We start from the raw sequence: 20,279 nt of genomic DNA, 5'->3' as shown, positions 1-20,279 counted from the left end.
AAAGCATCCAGAACTACTCAAGTGTTGAGGAAAACACTTTTTTGAAGGAGAGAGGCATGTTAGGTACGTATTATAATAGTGTATCCCCCTAATTGTTATTTTTGTTGCCATGTAGCCTCCATATTGTTATTGGTGTGCCCCATAGAGTCCCACTATTACTATTGTTGTGCCCTTAGATTATTATTTTTATGTAGGATCTGATTACATTGTGACCCCTTAAGACTCCTATATATACAAAGAATGTATTTTCAATTGTATCATCCAAGATGTTGCCTTGTTGGGGCCTGACCGGGGTTTGGAAGTGTTTTAGCCAAACAAATCCTGCACTACCAGCCCTTTTGGCAACAATCCGCGGAGCGCAGACTGAAGTCTCACACGAGGTAGTATGGGAGGGTGCTGGAACCAGGTTTCCTCGCCCTTGGGATGTCTTGATGTGGATTGGAGGGGTCGCGAAACCTCTGTGGGCTCACGCCACTTGGTACTGTTGATGGGCTTTCGCGTAGATCAATACAAATGTGCTTTCTTAATAATTAATTTATTACAAATCTGATCTTCCTCTTACAGTTTTTAAGCAAACATTTAACAATAAAACCCAATGTGCGCAATCATAAATCTTAAAGACAGTGCATGAATTTAGGACATAAGTAACAGATAGATTCACGATAAAGCACACAGTGATTTAGAAAGTCTTATCTTTATTTATCTTCTGTCAATACAACCAGATCCGCCCCGCGCACTCAGCTGCAGGGCTCCGTGCACACAACTGCGGACTCTACCGGACCTCTATGCACACAGCTGCAGAGCCTCTATCTATCTACCAACACCCTTGACTTAGACTTACAGATGCTAAGAGAATATTTCCTTCATAAACCCATTACATTCAAGATCAATGCCAAAAAACTGACTTCTAACTATAGAGCCTTGCTCTATTTATACATTGTTGACTCACTTTCTATTTTCTTACATTATTTTTGGGCAGACAATCCTTTGAATTGACTTATTACAATCCGCGCTACGCACACCTCGTGGAGCCTTTACCATACTTCTACCCAAAATTATGGGCTTTGACCCCCAAAAGCCTTACGCGGGGCCTCCACTACCCAATAGTTCCCCAACACAAGCATCGCGACTCGTCCTGAGTCACTCGGCTGGTGCGAAAATATTCACGCAGAGGTCATCTAGAAACTTCTATGCTTCGCTTACACTTGTAACAAAATCTTCCGCCATCTGCTGTACCTATTCTGCGTGGGCCACCAATGCATCCGTGTCCATTTCAGATGCTTGTCCAGGTTCATAGACGACCTGCATGTGTGCTAACTTTCCCTCGATGGTGGTGGAGACCATCAAGCCAAGATTGGATGCATTCTTTAAGCACTACTTCCTTTTTCTGAGCTACGTCAACTTGGGCCTTGAGAACCTGGGCCTCCAACATTTTAGCCAACCACTACGTGATGGCGACCATCTGCACAATCCCCCAAGCTGTATCATAAGCCTGTTGTAACTCCCGTGCTTCTGTCTCTACTTTCTGTAATATGGGGTCTTCCTGGAGGGATGTGAGTGTAAGGAGGGACTGATCCAACAATCCTGAGCACTCTTGGACAGCATGCTTTATCACATTCAATCCTGCTTGAATTGTGCCGCGGCGCTGCTCTCGAACTTCCGGGGGTGTGGGTGGCTACGCCTTCAGTCTTAGCTTTGTGATTTGTAAATTTAATTCCCACTGAGCTTTTGCGGCCTCCTCTTGGGCCGTACGGAATCCTGCGGCCATGTGATGAATTTTGTCAGTTGTTGGAAGTTCCACTAGGATAGCCAACTCCATTACCTTGCTGCAGGCCTCTACCACAGCCTGTTCCAGTTCCTGGTTGTGTGTGACCAAGTCATCGTGTTGTAGACTAACCTGCTCTAGATTTTCCTTGTGCTCCATTAATATTTGGACAGCACGGCCTTCCCAGGCATGAAGCTCGGTAGTTACCCCAGACATCAATGGATGTGCACAACTCGTTTTTCACATAATAACATTTTAATCCAAGTATTGAACGATTTGATGTACTTACCCTGCAATCCTTGGAGAAAGTGCCTTTCTGCCTCATTGTAACTCACAGTTGTGTCTATTGCAAACTTGGCTATAAACCCTCCTATTATTTGATCCAACCAGTGATCTACTGCCCGTGCGATTTTATCTTCAGACGCTTCTAGCCTACGCACCAACTCTAGAGTCCACACGATGGGCTAATCCAGTCTACACCTTCCCTGACTGCCAGCTAGCCTCGCGATCCACTCATACCTCTGTTGAGAAGGATGTGAAGAATATCTCATGGATCTTTGTGTATATGTAACGATCTAGCCACCTTTCCTCCGATATCCGCGGATTTCTATTTTCCTGAACCAAAAACTCGTGAAGATTCTGATCCAGCCAATCTTTAAGCTCTTTCTTCGTAGGGTTCTAGCGTTCCAACATCAGACATCCCTTAGGAAAATCCCTGTCCTGGCAACAGAACCATTTGTTGGCTTGTTGGGGCTTGACCCAGGTTTGGAAGTGTCTTAGTCAAACAAATCCTGCACTACCTACCCTTTTGGCAAAAATCCGCAAAGTGCGGACTAAAGTGTCACCTGAGGTAGTATGGGAGGGTGCTGGAACTAAGTTTCTACACCCTTGGGATGTCCTGATGTGGACTGGAGGGGTCGCAAACCCTCTGCAGCCCCGCGCCACTTGGTACTATTAATGGGCTTTCACATAGATCAATACAAATGTGCTTTCTTAATAATGAATTTATTACAGATCTGATCTTCCTCTTATAGTTTTTAAGTAAACATTTAACAATAAAACCCAGTGCACGCAATCATAAATCTTAAAGTCAATGCATAAATTTAGAACATAAGAAATAGATAGATTCATGATAAAGCACACAGTGATTCATAAAGTCTTATCTTTATTTATCTTCTGTCAATACAACCAGATCCACCCTACGTATTCAGCTGCAGGGGTCCGCGCACACAGCTGCGAACTCTACCGGGCCTCTACACCCATAGCTGCAGAGCCTCGATCTATCTACCAACACCCTTGACTCGAACTTACAGACACTGAGAGAATATTTCTTTCATAAACCCATTACATTCAAGATCAATGCCAAAAAACTGACTTCTAACTATAGAACCTTGCTTTTTTTATACATTTCCATGGTCCACAGACCATGGGCAGGTCGACTCACTTTCTATTTTCTTACATTATTTTTGGGCAGAAAATCCTTTGACTTGACTTATTACAATCCATGCTCTGCACACCTCGCGAAGCCTTTACCATACTTTTACCCAAAATTGTGGGCTTTGAGCCCCAAAACCCTTACGCGGGGCCTCCACTACCCAACAAAAGAATTGTTCATTTATGTAATGTAAAGGAGGTTTCCCCCTCAAAGATGATAATTTTTATGTCATTGGTCTATCTTTTCTTCTATTTTGTGACCCGGTTGCATAACATGTTTATTTTCCTTTTGCTGAAGGCTACTCAAATTCACCTCTTTCTATGTTGATGTACAAACAATCTTCTCATCAACATATGAGATGCTTTCATTTTTTTTCTTGAAACAATAGCCATGAGATTCTTCTTCTTATTATCTTTCTTTTTGTCCTTCAGGTTAACCTTTGGATGTAACTTCCAACACTTCCCATGTGTATGAGCATTAATATTATAGTGGTTTCAGTGGTTGCTAGGGACTTTGCAATAATATGTTGTGGCTATTGTCTTTCTATATTCCCCCCTCTTCCTTTCTTTAGAAGCAAGGAAAATTTTAGGGGCTAATATTTGCCCATGGCCTAATTTTCTATACTTTTTCCAAGAAAAAGATTCGCAGATTTCCATTTTTTTGTAAAACTAATTCGCCCAAATTTTATAGCATGAAATTATTTTACCCTAAAAATCGCCAAAAAATTATATATAGACTATATAAAAATATTATAAATTTGAATATTTTTACAAAAATATCTCCAAACATTTTATAGATTTCATATTATGGACTGGTGGTATTTTCCAAGGTTTCTAAACTTTAAGATAAATTTCCATCCTTAAAATTTTCTCTGTTTAGAAGCATCATAGTGCTCCTTTGATCTAGATCTGAGAGAAAACTGATCCCAAACTTTGTCTGGTTGAAAGCCCCTTAAACATGACTTGATTCTCAATAATGACCTTTTCATTTGATTTCATTAACAAGATTGAATCCAATTAAATTTACAAATGTATTTATAGTCTCAAAATTCATTACTTAAGGAATTTAATGATCATAATTGTAGAAATAACATGCATAAGAAAAAATAAGACAAGAGATCAATCACACAAGGGAAGAGATCACTAAGTTGATATGATTTCACCTAGAGTGGACTACGTCTCTAGGCTTTTCTCAACTGCATAGTTGCTTCATTATCTCTCCTTCAAATAGATTCCCTTCTTTGTCAATATAAAAGGTCTAGACTCTCAATTCAAGTGACAAGGCCTCTCCTTCAAAGAGATGTTCTCCTTTGGCAATACAGAAGGACTGAAATCTCACTTCAAGTGGCAATGTGTCTCCTTCAAAGACATGTTCTCCTTTGAAAATATAAAAGTATTGAACTCTCACTTCCAGTGGAAATGTATCTCCTTCAAAGAGACATTCTCCTTTGGTAATACAAAAGAACTAGACTCTCACATCAAGTGGTAATGTCTCTCCTTCAAAGAGAGATTTTCCTTTGAAAATACAAAAGGATTGAGATCTCACATCGAGTAGGAATGTCTTGCCTTGAAAGAGACATTCTCTTTTGAAAACACAAAAGGAATTTCACTTCAAGTGGCATCATGGCCATTTTAGCACCACATCATCTCAATGTGTGCATAGGATCAAACAAAGAAATATTTGGAATAATTCATATATTGATGCCTTGATGCAACATACAAAAATCATATAGAATATGAAAGTACATAGTATCCCACTTACAAATATTGAAAAGGGAAAATAGACAATAAATGAGACTTACAATGGTTTCGATGATAATACACTCAACAAACAGATCACCAACAGGTATGTCTTATCATTCTGCAACTTTTGATTGTAAATATGAACAACTTTTGAAAATTTTATCTTTGTATCAAAATTTGTGCCAAGCATTAATGACACATATGGGATTTAATCATGATCCCTCAAATTTGCTACTACAAACTCACTAAACATAACGCCAACAAGTCTGCCTCATCATTCTGCAACATTTGAATATAAACACAACCAACTTTTGAAAAGTGCATATCTATATTGAATTTTGTGCCATTGAGAATTAATAACACATTTGGGATTTAACCGTGAGCCCTCAAATCTACTGCTCAAAACTCAAAAAAAATAGTACCATTAGGCATATCTCATCATTCTACAATTTTTACTGTAAATGCAACCAACTTCTAAAAAGTGTATCTCTATCTCAGAATTTGTACAAAGGATTAATATCACATGTGGGTTCTTGAGCATCGAATATGTCTATTTTTCCATCACATAGCACCACTATTTCATAACCTAAATTCTAACATTTTTAACTCATTTCATATCCTAATTCCACAACTTGCCACCAGTACATATCTTACACCACGTGATTGATTATCATTAGTTTTCTTATCTTTTCTATGATTAGATATGATTTAGTCATGATTTACTAATGACGGTTTTGTTAAGTTCATTTTCCGCAGGGTTCCATTGCAAAAATTCTTCACAAGCCAATTGAACTAGTTGCTACAGTTTGAGTACAGAATAAATTCCTGTAGGTGAAAATATCCAATTTGGAGCTTCGACATCTCGGCATGCTTCTGGGGAAAACTGAGGAAGGCTATTGCCCAAAATGATGTGCTAACACTTTCCCATGAGTTGGATTGCACCCAGGTCGTACATGTTGGTGTCTAGAAGAAAATGAGCAAATTTGCTCAAAATTTGAGAAAATGAGTTTTTTACCAATATAACAAATTATCTATAATTGAAACCATTTTTCAAGATTCTATTTAGTTCAAAAGTTACATGTGGGTCTTTAAGGTAGTTTCATACAAAAAACTATTTTTCCAAAATTCTAGAATCTTGCAAAAAGATCCAAACAACCAACTTTGGGAACGCTTTCCAAGGAGATGAAGTTGAATGAGACAACTATAAGAGAGGTTGTCGAAACTATGACAAATTAGGTTCCCTCCAAACTATTTTCCAAAATTCACTATGGTTAGGAAGATATGCCAATATCTTTGAGGCCAATTTGTTAAAAATATGAAATTTTCTAGAATTAAAGAAAATAACCGATTCGCCTTGTAAGTCTTATAAATGGATTAGCCATGGCCTGTGGGAAGGTGGGTGGGGGGGAGACAAGGTGTTAACAAGAGACAAAGGATTGATGTGATTAAGTTTTACCTTAAACAGAATTGAAGGAATGTATGTAAGTGAACTTATGATTTGAATCTTAATACAATTTGACTTTGCCATGAATTCTCTATAAATGTTATGGTTTTGCTTAATCTTTAGGCATTGATTTAGTTTAAACTAGCTCCAGGAGTGGCAAGGGCCCACCACACCTGGAAACTAGTTCCTTCATTTTCTTAAGTTTTAGAATTTACATTTACAATGTGGATTGGTTTTCGAATCATAAATCTGAATTCATAGTGTGAATTGTGTCTCATATTTAGAGCTCTGTATTGTTAGTTTGAAGGACGAATGCTTCTTTGATGATTGTAGCATTGTTGGATTTCATTGAGGTTTCCATTTTGTGCTTAAGTAATACTTGTGGAGGTATCAACCAATTGAATTCCGGTAGCAACTATCATGAAATTACTTTTGAGGTGTTGAGTTGATTAACACATTATTCTGAGTTAGACACGATGCAATATGATTGACACAGTGACTCACCAAGGTACATGACTGAATTTAGAATTTTACTGTAGGTTTAATTGTCATTGTTAAGTATAGAACTTGTGATTTATTGTTCGTTGTTAAGTACATAACTCTTAAGCGTTAATTATTAATTAGACTTGTAGCGTTACTTTGAGCCATTGGCATAATAAAAGCATGATTTAATTGAGAATTGAAGTCCAAATCCTTTTTGGATGTGTTGACACTGTTGATATGGAATATTGATTTATGGATTATATTGCTTAGTTTCTTCTGAACGTTTACAGGATTTAAATTCCTATTGGTTTATTGCATGCATCCTGGGACTATGCTTGAATCAATTATATAATTCTGAATTATGTGCTTATACAGAGTCATTGTGTACTTAAACAGAGCGATTCCATACTTAAACAAGTCTTGTAATATCATGTTTATATAAATGACCGACAATGACATGATGACATATTGATGGTTGTAGTTTAGTTTTGAGATCCAATAGAGTCGAAGTGGTTGAATTTAGAGTTGTAGGTTAATGCTTTCCATAAAATAGATTTTTCGAGTTTGATTTCCATGATTTTAAATTGGAATGAAATTCGATCTTTAAAATCATTTAAATTTGAGTGTGTTGACATAGCTAGTGAGAGGCTTAATTTTCTTTTGAAGTTTTCCATAATCTAGTGTTTGCTAATCTTCATCCTGGCACTTAGACTTAGTGATTAGATTTGTTGGATTGTCTATTTTCTTTAATTTAAAATTGCTTGAATTAGAATTAGTTTTGTTTAAGATTGAAATTAGAATAATCTTGACATTGAATGATAATTAGTTTTGTTTGATTTCAGATTTCTAAAGTTTATTGTTTGAATTGCAGTTAAGTTTTACTTTCATTAAGATTAATTTTGATTGATTTAATTTACTTAGATTGTTGGCATTTTGGCTCAGGTATGGCGCTATGATACAGGTGTTGTCCTTGATGGCAACTCTCTTTGATGACAGATCTCCGTTCAGTCTACAGAATGAAGAGAAATCTCATATACGGAGGTTAATTAAGTCAAAGTTGCGTATACACGCTGGTGATATGCATACTAAGTCGCGTATACGCAGGAGAGCTATATAATAAGGCGCGTATACACGCAGATGCATGAACAGAAAAGTGCGTATATGTCGGGAAGTTTCCTTTTGGTCCATGGTAGTTAGTCCTCGGTGCTTGTGCCCATGTCTTTGGACCAAAGTACCTCGACAGTCGTGTAGATCTCTAGTTTCGCAGTTGATGGTTTTGGATTTCTATGGTTTTGGCTCTTGGTATTGAGCAAGGCCTAAGGCTATATAAGGAGAAGAAGATCATTAGGCAAAATCATCTTTCGAAAAGGCTTGAATATCTGAAAAAGAAAGAGATCTGATATGCAGGTTCTGGGTTGCTTGATCTAAGCCAAGGAGAGATCACATCGGTTGATGGAAGACTAGATCTAAGGATAGATCGGGATCTAATGGTTTGAAATGCACTATCATGATATGGTTGATTATGCGTATTTCTAGATCTGCATACTGTCGCAATGTTATGTTCTGGGTCTAACTGATGTCTGGTACAGCTGCAAATTGAGAAAGTTTATTTTTAGATCTGTACGCAGGTTGGCTTTGGTAAAAGCGCGTGTATACGCGGGTTTTTCTCATTGAAGTAGCGTATATCTTTTGAAGCTTGATTTTGGGTTTACAGTTGGGTCTGACTGTTATTGCAGAGTTTTGTAGTCTGCTCTATGTTCTGGTAACTGGTGATTGACAGGGTTCAGTGGTTCAGTGATTCAAAGTTTGGTTGTTTTATGCTTCAATGATCTGTTGTGAAAGGTGAATGAATTGTGGCCTTCAGATTGTAATGTTGTGCTTCAGGAATATCCAGTCTGAAAATATATGAAAGGTGGTACCTGAAGGAAAGAAGATTGTAGGTCAGCACCTACGTACTAGTATCTTGGCTAGTACAAGAGCAAAGGGGGTTGGAGCTCCCTTCCAAGGAAGTTTGGAGAACGAGAGAAGGTTGTAGCCTTCTGCAGGTTGTAGCCTGCATACTGGTATAAGGCTGCACCAGTACAAAAGATTGTAAACTGAAGTTTCATATTAAAGAAAGATAGAGACAACTTGCAGCAGGTGGTTTTCACCCACATTGGGTTTCCACCTTATATCTTGGTGTTCATGTGTGTGGCTTTTGATCTGTTCTGTTATACTGCACCTGTTTACTGTTAATGTGGTGAATAATGTCCTGATGAACTTAACTGAAGAATAAGCTAACTAAATTATGAGTTTTCTTCTTATACGTTGTTTTATTTAGTCAGAGTAGCGTGTACATGCTGGTTCACTTAACTGAAGTAGCGTATATGTTTCTGAGCATTGAAAAAGTTTGATTGATCTGATAATACTGATTCACCCCCCCTCTCAGTATTATTTCCAACAATTGGTATCAGAGCAGGTCCTTCAGAGAAGCTTGATCGCTTGAAGGTAGATCATTCATCATGAGCAACTACGAGAAAGAAGCATCAATCAGGCCACCGATTTTTGATGGGACAAATTTCAATTATTGGAAGGTAAGAGTTACTGCATATCTTCAATCTCTTGGTACAGAAGTTTGGAACATTGTAGAAACAGGCTATGCTTTTCCTTCAGCTACTCCTACAGATCCAGCTGAGAAAAAGCAGTATGAAACAAATGCAAAAGCAGTCAGTACTCTATTAGGAAGTATATCCCAAACAGAATTCATGAAGGTCATGCACTTCAAATCAGCAAAAGAGATATGGGACAAAATGATCACTAGCTATGAAGGAGATGAACAGGTAAAGCAAGCTAAACTTCAAACTCTCAGGATTCAATATGAGACTCTCAAGATGTATAATGATGAAAGTGTGGCTAATTATTTTCTTCGGGTAGATGAGATTGTTAATTGTATGAAAAATTTGGGTGAAGAAATAAAAGAGACTATAGTAGTTCAAAAGATTCTAAGATCATTATCCCCCAAGTTTGAATCTAAAGTATCTGCAATAGAAGAAAAAGAAAATCTCTGTGTTCTCACTATGTCTCAGCTACATGGAATTCTAACTGCTGACGAAATGAGAAAGGGAGGTCCATCAGACAGAAGGGAAGCTGCTTTTAAGGCATCAGGAAAAGAAGATTACTATGAAGCAAGCCATGTTCCAGAAGAAGAGGAAGAAGAATCAAATTTTGTCAGAAATCTTCAAAGGGGTTCTGGAAGGTTCAGAGGTAAGCTACCTTTCAAATGCTTTGCTTGTGGAAGAGTAGGTCATTATGCTGCAAAATGTCCTTATAAGGATAAAGGAAAAGAACCTGCTAGATGGAACAAGAAACAAAGTGCAAATAAGAAAAGCTACTACACCCATGAAGATAGTGATGGCTTATCAAACAGTGATGAAGATGAACAAGGTAATAAATATAAGCTGTTAATGGCATTTGAAGATGATGATTATGAGGATGCTGTAGATGTGGATAATCTCTATAATGAAATTACTAAACTCAAGAGATGCATAGAAGAAAAGAATGTGATCATTGATACTTTGCAATTTCAAATTGATGAAAAGGAAAAACATCTTGAAAAACTAGAAGGTGAAATTGTTGGTCTCAGAAAAGAAATTGAGAAAACAAAAGCTATTAATCTTAAGTTTGTCAAAGGATCTGAAACTTTGGATGAGATTATCAATGTGCAGCGGTCTCCTCTAAACAAGACAGGTTTGGGCTATAATGGAGAAACCTCTCAAGCATCCACCTCAAAAATTTATCTTGATGCAGCAAAAAGAAATGAGCAGAAGAACAATGAAGATAATCAGGTAAAGCAGGGACGAATTACAAACAGAAACTATCAGGGACAATCCTTCTTAAGGGTGAACAAAAGCTACAACCAACCACAGGTAAAATCTTCTCAGTTTGGCTCAAGAATAGATAAAAATAGAAATTACAATCAGTTGGCTGGTAGATTCAATAACCGCAGAAGCTTCTTCAATGGACAATGCTTTTCTTGCCATAACTTTGGTCACAAAGCAGCTCAATGTGTTGCATATAAAACAATCATGACTAGGGAAGCTCAAAAACAAAGAAGTATGACAGGGATTACAAAAAGGACCTATAACAACTTTTCGGTTCTTGAAAATGAAGTTGAATGTTCTATTTGCAATAATTTTGGTCATAAAGACTCTGAATGCAGGAGCAGGTTTCAGGAGAAAAAGGAACAAGCCACGAGCACCAAAACATGGAGAATAAAGGAACCTCAAACAGAAAGATGTGGGATAGCATTTTATGCAGAAGGACAGGAAAATCTATGGTACATTGACAGTGGATGTTCGAAACATATGACAGGTGATAAAGAAAAACTTGAATCTTATTCTACTTTAGAAAAGGGAAAGAAAGTTTCTTTTGGAAATGATACTCCTGCAACTATAAAAGGAAAAGGTATTGCTCCTTTGAAAGAAAAGGTCAAGGCTGGAAATGTTTTATATGTTGATGGATTGAAGCATAATCTACTAAGTGTCAGCCAGATGTGTGATCAAAAAACCGAGGTTATTTTTAGATCGAATGGATGTCTTGTTCGTGATCTTGATACAGGTAAAACAGTTCTCAAAGGCAAAAGAACTCCAAATAATCTGTACATATTTGAAGAAGGACAACAACAATGCTATCTTAGCAAGGATGAAGAGCACTGGTTATGGCATCGAAGGTTGGGACATCTAAGCTTCTCACAAATAAGGAAAGCATGCAAATATCAGGCAGTTCGCGATCTTCCAGATATCAAAATTCCAGACAACACCATATGCAAATCTTGTCAGTTTGGAAAGCAAACCAGAACTAACTTTCCAGAGAAGGAAGGATCAGCTAGCTTGCCTCTTGAGCTAGTCCATACAGATGTATGTGGTCCATTTAGGAAAAGGACACCTCGAGGAGAAGAATATCTGATATTATTCATTGATGATTTCTCAAGGTTTGTTTGGTTAGGGCTTATGAAGCACAAAGATGAAGCATTCGAAAAATTCAAATCCTTCAAAGCATTGGTTGAAAATGAATCAGGACACAAAATTAAGTGTCTCAGATCTGACAGAGGTGGGGAGTTCACCTCAAATGAATTTTTCGATTTCTGTGACGAACATGGGATAAGAAGAGAATTCTCTACAGCTAGAACTCCTCAGCAAAATGGGGTTGTGGAAAGAATGAACAGAACTATCCAACAAATGGCTCGTGCTATGCTCGATGAATCAGGTACTCCTGCAACCTTCTGGGGTGAAGCTGCACATGCTGTTGTTATTATTCTTAACAAAACAAATGTCCGAGTAAACAGCACTCAAACACCTCATGAGCTTTGGAGTGGTAAAACTCCTTCCGTGAAGCACTTCAAAATCTTTGGGAGCAAATGTTATATTAAGAATACTGATGAGCAACTTGGCAAACTTGAACCAAGAGCAGATGAGGGCATTCTTCTTGGTTATTCTCCACATAGCAAAGCATACAAGTGCTACAATAAAAGACTTGGCAGAATTGTTGACAGTATTGATATAGTGGTTGATGAGAAGGGATATATTCCTAGGCAAGTTCATCATGAAGACATTGAAGAAGATGAAGGTTACTCTCAAAGGCGAAATGATGAAGAAGAAGAACCTCAAGAAGAAGAAGAATCTCAAGAAGAACCAGAGGAGCAGACAAGAATAGAAGAGAAGACTCCATCCAGATATGTTCAAAAGAATCATCCAGAAACTCAGATTGTGGGGCAGAAAGAAGCAGGAGTACAAACAAGAAGGACACTTGCAGAAGCTTCAAGCTACTTGGCATTACTCTCCTCCACTGAACCACAAAATGTGAAAGAGGCATGCAAAGATGAATGTTGGGTCAAAGCAATGGATGAAGAACTTGAGCAAATCGAAAAGAACAACACTTGGGAATTAGTTCCTAGACCAAAAGATAAGAATGTAATAGGAACAAAATGGGTCTTCAAGAATAAATTAAATGAAAATGGAGAAGTAATTAGAAACAAGGCCAGACTTGTTTGTAAAGGGTATGCACAACAAGAAGGAATAGATTTTGAAGAGACCTTTGCTCCTGTGGCAAGACTTGAGGCCATCCGAATGTTCCTTGCTCTCTCAAGCTTTCAAAACTTCAAGGTATTTCAAATGGACGTGAAATCAGCCTTCCTGAATGGAGACTTAGAAGAAGAAGTATATATTGAGCAGCCAGATGGCTTCATTCTTGGGAATGATCCAAACCTTGTATGCAGATTGAAAAAGGCACTCTATGGACTCAAACAAGCTCCAAGGGCTTGGTACTATCGGTTGGACAAATATCTTCACCAACAAGGCTTTTCAAAAGGATCAGCAGATAGCAATCTCTATATAAAAGTTGAAAATAACAAATTGCTAATTCTTGTTGTTTATGTAGATGATATTATTTTTGGCAGCAATGAAGAGACTATGAGTCAAAACTTTGCCTTGGTTATGCAGAAAGAATTCGAAATGTCACTTCTTGGAGAATTGACATATTTTCTTGGATTGCAAATCCAACAAAATGAAGGAGGTATCTTCTTGTCTCAAACCAAATACCTCAAGCAGATCTTGAAGAAGTATGGCATGGAAGAGTCAAAGCCAGTATGTACACCCATGGTTACAGGATGCAGCCTCAGTGCAAATGATGAATCAGCAGCAGTTCACCAACCCACTTATAGATCCATGATTGGGAGTTTGCTTTATTTGACAGGTACTCGACCAGATATTACACATGCAGTAGGAATGGTTGGAAGATTTCAAGCCAACCCAAAGGAAACTCATCTTCAGGCAGTCAAAAGAATCTTCAAATATCTTCAAGGGACCCAAAACTATGGCTTATGGTATCCTAGAAATACAGATCTCACTCTTCATGCTTACACAGATGCAGATTGGGCTGGAAGTGTGGATGATAGGAAAAGCACAAGTGGTGGTGCTTTCTTCATGGGTTCCAGATTAGTATCTTGGTTCAGCAAGAAACAGAGTTCGATTGCCTTATCTACAGCTGAAGCAGAATATGTGGCTGCAGCATCTTGTTGCACACAACTTCTTTGGATGATGCAGACCTTGCAGGACTTTCAAATCACTTGCACTCCACCCGTCTCTATCTTATGTGATAATACAAGTGCAATCAGCATTTCAAAGAATCCAGTCATGCACTCAAAGACCAAGCACATACCAATCAAGTACCATTTTCTTCGGGAACAAGTGCTTGAGCAGAAGGTCAAGTTGGAGTATGTTCCTTCTAAGGAACAAGTTGCTGATATTCTCACAAAACCACTGCCCAGGGAAACTTTTGAATATCTCAGACAAAAGCTGGGAGTAGTTGATGCTTCATCCTGCTGTTGAAGTTTGTTTATTCTACAGAAAAGTTGGTATACGCAGGTTACGGAAGGGCTATCCGCGTATATACGCAGGTTACGGAAAAGGAAGTCGCGTGTATGTCGGATGCTTGTTGCAGAAAGTATATCTGCGTACATACGCAGTTTCATGCAGGAGAAAACGCGTATATGAAGTTCTGAACAGCAAGGGCAATCTCTGGAGTTCTGAACAGCAATGGGTATGTCAGAATTCTTCAGGCACGGTTTCAGGGGATGCAGCAGGCACAGGTTCAGGGGGAGCAGCTTAAAAGTCTCATAAAGCATTGTTGGCATTCAGATGTTTTGGTTGTTGGGTTCAGGAGAAGGAGCTCAGAAAGAAATCCTGGTTGCTGATCTAAAAAGATGTTTCTCAGATGCTGCTGGTGACTTTCATAAGTCTTGGTCTAGATCTGTTGTCTCTATGTCATATCTCTTTTATGATGTCAAGGTCATGTAACGGCCTATGTTGGTTTCCCCACTATGCCTGGGATGAATGATGTAATATAATTGATTGTCTCTGATGTGTCCCCTCTTGGTAGGGAGTATGGATGTATGTATTGAGTCTTTTGGTGATAGGAAGGTCCCTTATGGTGTATAAGTCTTGGTTCTTGTTGAAGAACATCTTTTGCAGATCTTGCCTACAGTCAGGGGGAGCATGTTTCAGCACAGCCAAGCAGAGGTATCAACATGTTCTCAGGGGGATCACAGCCCTTTGCCCTTGATGACAAAGGGGGAGAATGATTCTAAGGATCTGAAGGTTGCCATCAAGTCCAAAGGGGGAGATTGTTGGCATTTTGGCTCAGGTATGGCGCTATGATACAGGTGTTGTCCTTGATGGCAACTCTCTTTGATGACAGATCTCCGTTCAGTCTACAGAATGAAGAGAAATCTCATATACGCAGGTTAATTAAGTCCAAGTTGCGTATACACGCTGGTGATATGCATACTAAGTCGCATATACGCAGGAGAGCTATATAATAAGGCGCGTATACACGCAGATGCATGAACAAAAAAGTGCGTATATGTCGGGAAGTTTCCTTTTGGTCCATGGTAGTTAGTCCTCGGTACTTGTGCCCATGTCTTTGGACCAAAGTACCTCGACAGTCGTGTAGATCTCTAGTTTCGCAGTTGATGGTTTTGGATTTCTATGGTTTTGGCTCTTGGTATTGAGCAAGGCCTAAGGCTATATAAGGAGAAGAAGATCATTAGGCAAAATCATCTTTCGAAAAGGCTTGAATATCTGAAAAAGAAAGAGATCTGATATGCAGGTTCTGGGTTGCTTGATCTAAGCCAAGGAGAGATCACATCGGTTGATGGAAGACTAGATCTAAGGATAGATCAGGATCTAATGGTTTGAAATGCACTATCATGATATGGTTGATTATGCGTATTTCTAGATCTGCATACTATCGCAATGTTATGTTCTGGGTCTAACTGATGTCTGGTACAGCTGCAAATTGAGAAAGTTTATTTTTAGATCTGTACGCAGGTTGGCTTCGGTAAAAGCGCGTGTATACGCGGGTTTTTCTCATTGAAGTAGCGTATATCTTTTGAAGCTTGATTTTGGGTTTACAGTTGGGTCTGACTGTTATTGCAGAGTTCTGTAGTCTGCTCTATGTTCTGGTAACTGGTGATTGACAGGGTTCAGTGGTTCAGTGATTCAAAGTTCGGTTGTTTTATGCTTCAATGATCTGTTGTGAAAGGTGAATGAATTGTGGCCTTCAGATTGTAATGTTTTGCTTCAGGAATATCCAATCTGAAAATATATGAAAGGTGGTACCTGAAGGAAAGAAGATTGTAGGTCAGCACCTACGTACTAGTATCTTGGCTAGTACAAGAGCAAAGGGGGTTGGAGCTCCCTTCCAAGGAAGTTTGGAGAACGAGAGAAGGTTGTAGCCTTCTGCAGGTTGTAGCCTGCGTACTGGTATAAGGCTGCACCAGTACAAAAGATTGTAAACTGAAGTTTCATATTAAAGAAAGATAGAGACAACTTGCAGCAGGTGGTTTTCACCCACATTGGGTTTCCACCTTATATCTTGGTGTTCATGTGTGTGGCTTTTGATCTGTTCTGTTATACTGCACCTGTTTACTGTTAATGTGGTGAATAATGTCCTGATGAACTTAACTGAAGAATAAGCTAACTAAATTATGAGTTTTCTTCTTATACGCTGTTTTATTTAGTCACAGTAGCGTGTACACGCTGGTTCACTTAACTGAAGTAGCGTATATGTTTCTGAGCATTGAAAAAGTTTGATTGATCTGATAATACTGATTCACCCCCCCTCTCAGTATTATTTCCAACATAGATTGAGATTCAATTTGTTTATTTTCATTTTGTACTTAATTCAGAAATAAGAATTTGATGTTCATTTAGGTTAGATGCTCTGATCCTGCGTTACCTACGCTTGGACACCTTTACTGGAAATCAACTACAGACAAAATCCTAAGGGCTGGATTTTACTGGCCAACCTTGTTTGCTGATGTAAAGAAGTTTGTCACTGCTTGCCACAAATGCCAAATTTTTGAAGGCAAAATGAAACTATCACCCTTACCCTTGAGACCAATTGACACCGAAAAGCCCTTTCAACAATGGGGTTTAGACTTCATTGGAGAAATACACCCTCCCTCTTCTGGCCAACATAAATGGATTCTTACTGCCACAGACTATTTCACCAAATGGATAGAAGCCATTCCTTCTAGACAAGCCAATGAGACAGTGATTATAGGATTCTTAGAAACCAACATATTGTGTAGATTTGGCTGTCCTGAAAAGATCATAACCGATAATGCTGCTGCCTTCAAGTCCAAGAAAATGATAAATTTCTGTAACAAATACCATATCACTTTAGGCCATTCCACAGCCTATTACCCTCAAGGTAATGGTCTAGATGAATCTTCCAATAAAAGCCTAATTAATATTATTAAGAAATTGTTGGAAGAGAACAAGAAAAACTAGCACAAGAAACTTACAAATGCACTATGGGCAGACAGACTTACTACAAATAGATCTATTGGAACTAGCCCTTATGAGTTAGTTTATGGCATGGAGGTTGTGTTTCCTTCATCTTTAGGAGTTCCTGTAATGAAATTACTGCAAGAATCTCAAGTGGAACCCAATTACATTCAAAGGAGAATAAATCAAACCATCCATTTGCAGCAAACCAGAGAAGAAGTGCACCAAATATCCCAAGTGTTACAAGAAAAACTCAAGAAAATATTTGATAAAAGGACCAAAGCTGAAGACTTCTACCTTGGAGACAAAGTTTTGAGGTGGGATTCCAGAATAGAATACAAAGGAAAACATGGGAAGTTTGACTTCCTGTGGAAAGGGCCATTTATCATCCAGGCATTGCAAGGGAACAATACTTACTTTCTAAAGAGCCTAGATGGTACAGAAACAGAAGAAGGACTAGTGGATGGTCGAATGCTTAAAAATTACTTTGATCCAGTTTTTTATTCTAACTCTAACATGTACATACTATATCCTTGATAATGTCATAGTTTGGATTGGATAGTAACTTGCTGCAGTTGAAGCCTGAAGAGAAGGCCCTAAGCTTCACAAAGTGTGCTATCATATATACAATAAACCAACCAGCAAAAGGAGATTTCAGAGCACAGTCTAAATTATTCAGAAGGCCATCTGACCTATTGTTCTTGACTTTCCACCAGGGAAAGCCATCCCCAAGTGGAGCCACTGTTATACTCCTATACCAATAGGTGTCATATTTCATGATTGACTTGTTGAGCTCTGGAATATGTTCATCCCTTTCCTTGTTGCAAAGGTTTCCATACTATCAAAAAATCAAAAATTGTAAAAAAATGTAAAGAGGGTATGCCCTAAAAGAAAAATCAAAGGGTAAAAAGAATAAAATGGTCAAAAAAGTGAAAGAAATGAACCCCAAATAAAGAAAGACCAGGAACGTGTGCAAGTTCAAAGTGCCACTACTTTTTCATTTTCTGTAATATGCATTGTGTGCAACTTGTTAACTTATGCCACAATTGATGAATGGCCAAACAACTTAATCTTGGCTAGTTCATATTTGAATTTCCTGTTTTAGAGATAGAGAATAAAATCTAACCAAACTGTTTAATCTTGGCAGATAAGTGGATAGCTAGAGTAAATAAAAAGGAGCTCAACAGTTCAATCTGAGCCCTTGGATGTAATAAGTGCGGACTTAGGTAGGCTTACCATGAAAAGAAAAGAAAATTTGATGAGGGTTTGCGAGTCTAAATGCACCCAAGTAAAAAGAAGAAAAAATTCTAGGCTAAGTAGGCAGGGTAGGTAGATTGGCATTGCAGAATGATACCAGTGATAGATCATGTCTCTAAATATGTTGATCCTTATCTCTATCACGATTGCATGGTGAATATTAAACTTGATGCAGCTCAAGCGAGGCAAGGTTGAATAACTAACTCCCCTTCATACTTTTCCCTAATCATTTACTAATTCCCCCCCTAAAATATTAAGATATGTTCTTAATATCACTCATAAAACCACTCATTCCATTTCATAACGTTTGCCTGGGTAAAAACCCTATTTTACTTAAGAAAATGGCAAATACATCATATAAACCCCTTTTCCATTTCAAAGCCTAAGTTTTAATGTAACTTGTGAACATTGGCTTAGCGCTTATTTTCATTTTATTTCATATTAACGATTAACATTTATTATGTAAATCCTGTATAAATGTTACCCTTCCCGTAATATGTAAATATAATAAAAAACCCTGATATAATATATATCCCACCCCCGGTTAATTATAACCATAGCACCGTTTTAAACCAAGGATTGATGAATTTGTTTGAAATTCATTAAAAACCCTTCCCCGCACGCCATAAGGGATTAATCAACCACTTGGGTTGATTAATAACCAACCCAAACCATCAAAATGCGCCTAAAACTATTTAAAAACTTTTAAAAAACACGTCGGCCCCGCTGCTTAACTGCCCGCCATCTCCAATGATCATCCACTGTCCGATCTTTGTCTCACCATCCGACGTTCGACGATCATATCGCGACCCCCTTCATCGCCGAACGTTAACTCGCGGGGGCTGGCGGTTTTGCGCCCGTACTCTGCCACGCGTCGCTCTGTCAGCCTGCTCACTCGCCCTCTATCCGAAACCACTCAGCCCCAAAATCATTGCGGGAAAAACCGCTTACCACCCTACGGCTGACGTCATCTATCCTTTTTCTGACGTCACCTGCCACGTCATCAGCCACATCATCTACCCTCGTACTCCCAATGACATCATCCGTACTGCTCACGTCATCTGCCCAATCAAATCAACAATTCCCACCAAAACTTCATTTTGTCAAATAAAAAGGTTAAAATATCAATTTTTCTATATTTCACTGTAAACGGTGCTCCGGGCATAAAATCGATCGAGTTCACAAATCAATCTCGACCGGCCCCCGACCAGAAAAACTACAAGTATGAGCTATGCGGCCTTCCATTCTACCTGCTTTTGTACCGTTTTTTCCTTTTACGCAGGTATTTATCCAGTTTACCATGAAACCCTGCAATTTTCGGTTCTCGAATAAAAATTCTACCAAAGGAGGCCAAGTTCAATTTTTTGGTCCAGTCTGCATTGCTATATAAAGCTCCCAGCCTGCTATTTGATCCATTTTTCACAAAAAAACCCCTGTAACCCTGAAGGTTTCACCCCTCAACGTTCCTCACCGAAGATGTGTTGGAAATATTGTTAAATTCACCCCGGATAAAAGGTAAATACAGAGCTATTTACTAGATAGAGCAATCAACCACAGTAAGGTAAGTAAAGGTGAACAAGATTCAAAACTAGTCAAAGTGTGTCAGAGTAGAATTAAAGAGTAGCAGAGCAAATTTAAAGAGTAGCAGATCAACATTAAAGTGTATCAGATTAGCATTCAAGTGTATCTGACCAGAATTAAAGTATGTCATATCAAAATTCAAGAGTATCAGTTAAGACAGGCAGCCAGCGTAGAGTTACTGAAGAAGACTAGTTGTTTCTATTTTACTTGTAAACTATTATTACTCATCCTAGATATTATCTCA

This window comes from Pinus tabuliformis, chromosome 9 (genome assembly GCF_031772625.1).
Source record: "Pinus tabuliformis cultivar Carrire ecotype Pingquan chromosome 9, CPIR1, whole genome shotgun sequence".
Taxonomy (NCBI): Eukaryota; Viridiplantae; Streptophyta; class Pinopsida; order Pinales; family Pinaceae; genus Pinus; species Pinus tabuliformis.
This window is presented reverse-complemented; position numbering follows the sequence as displayed.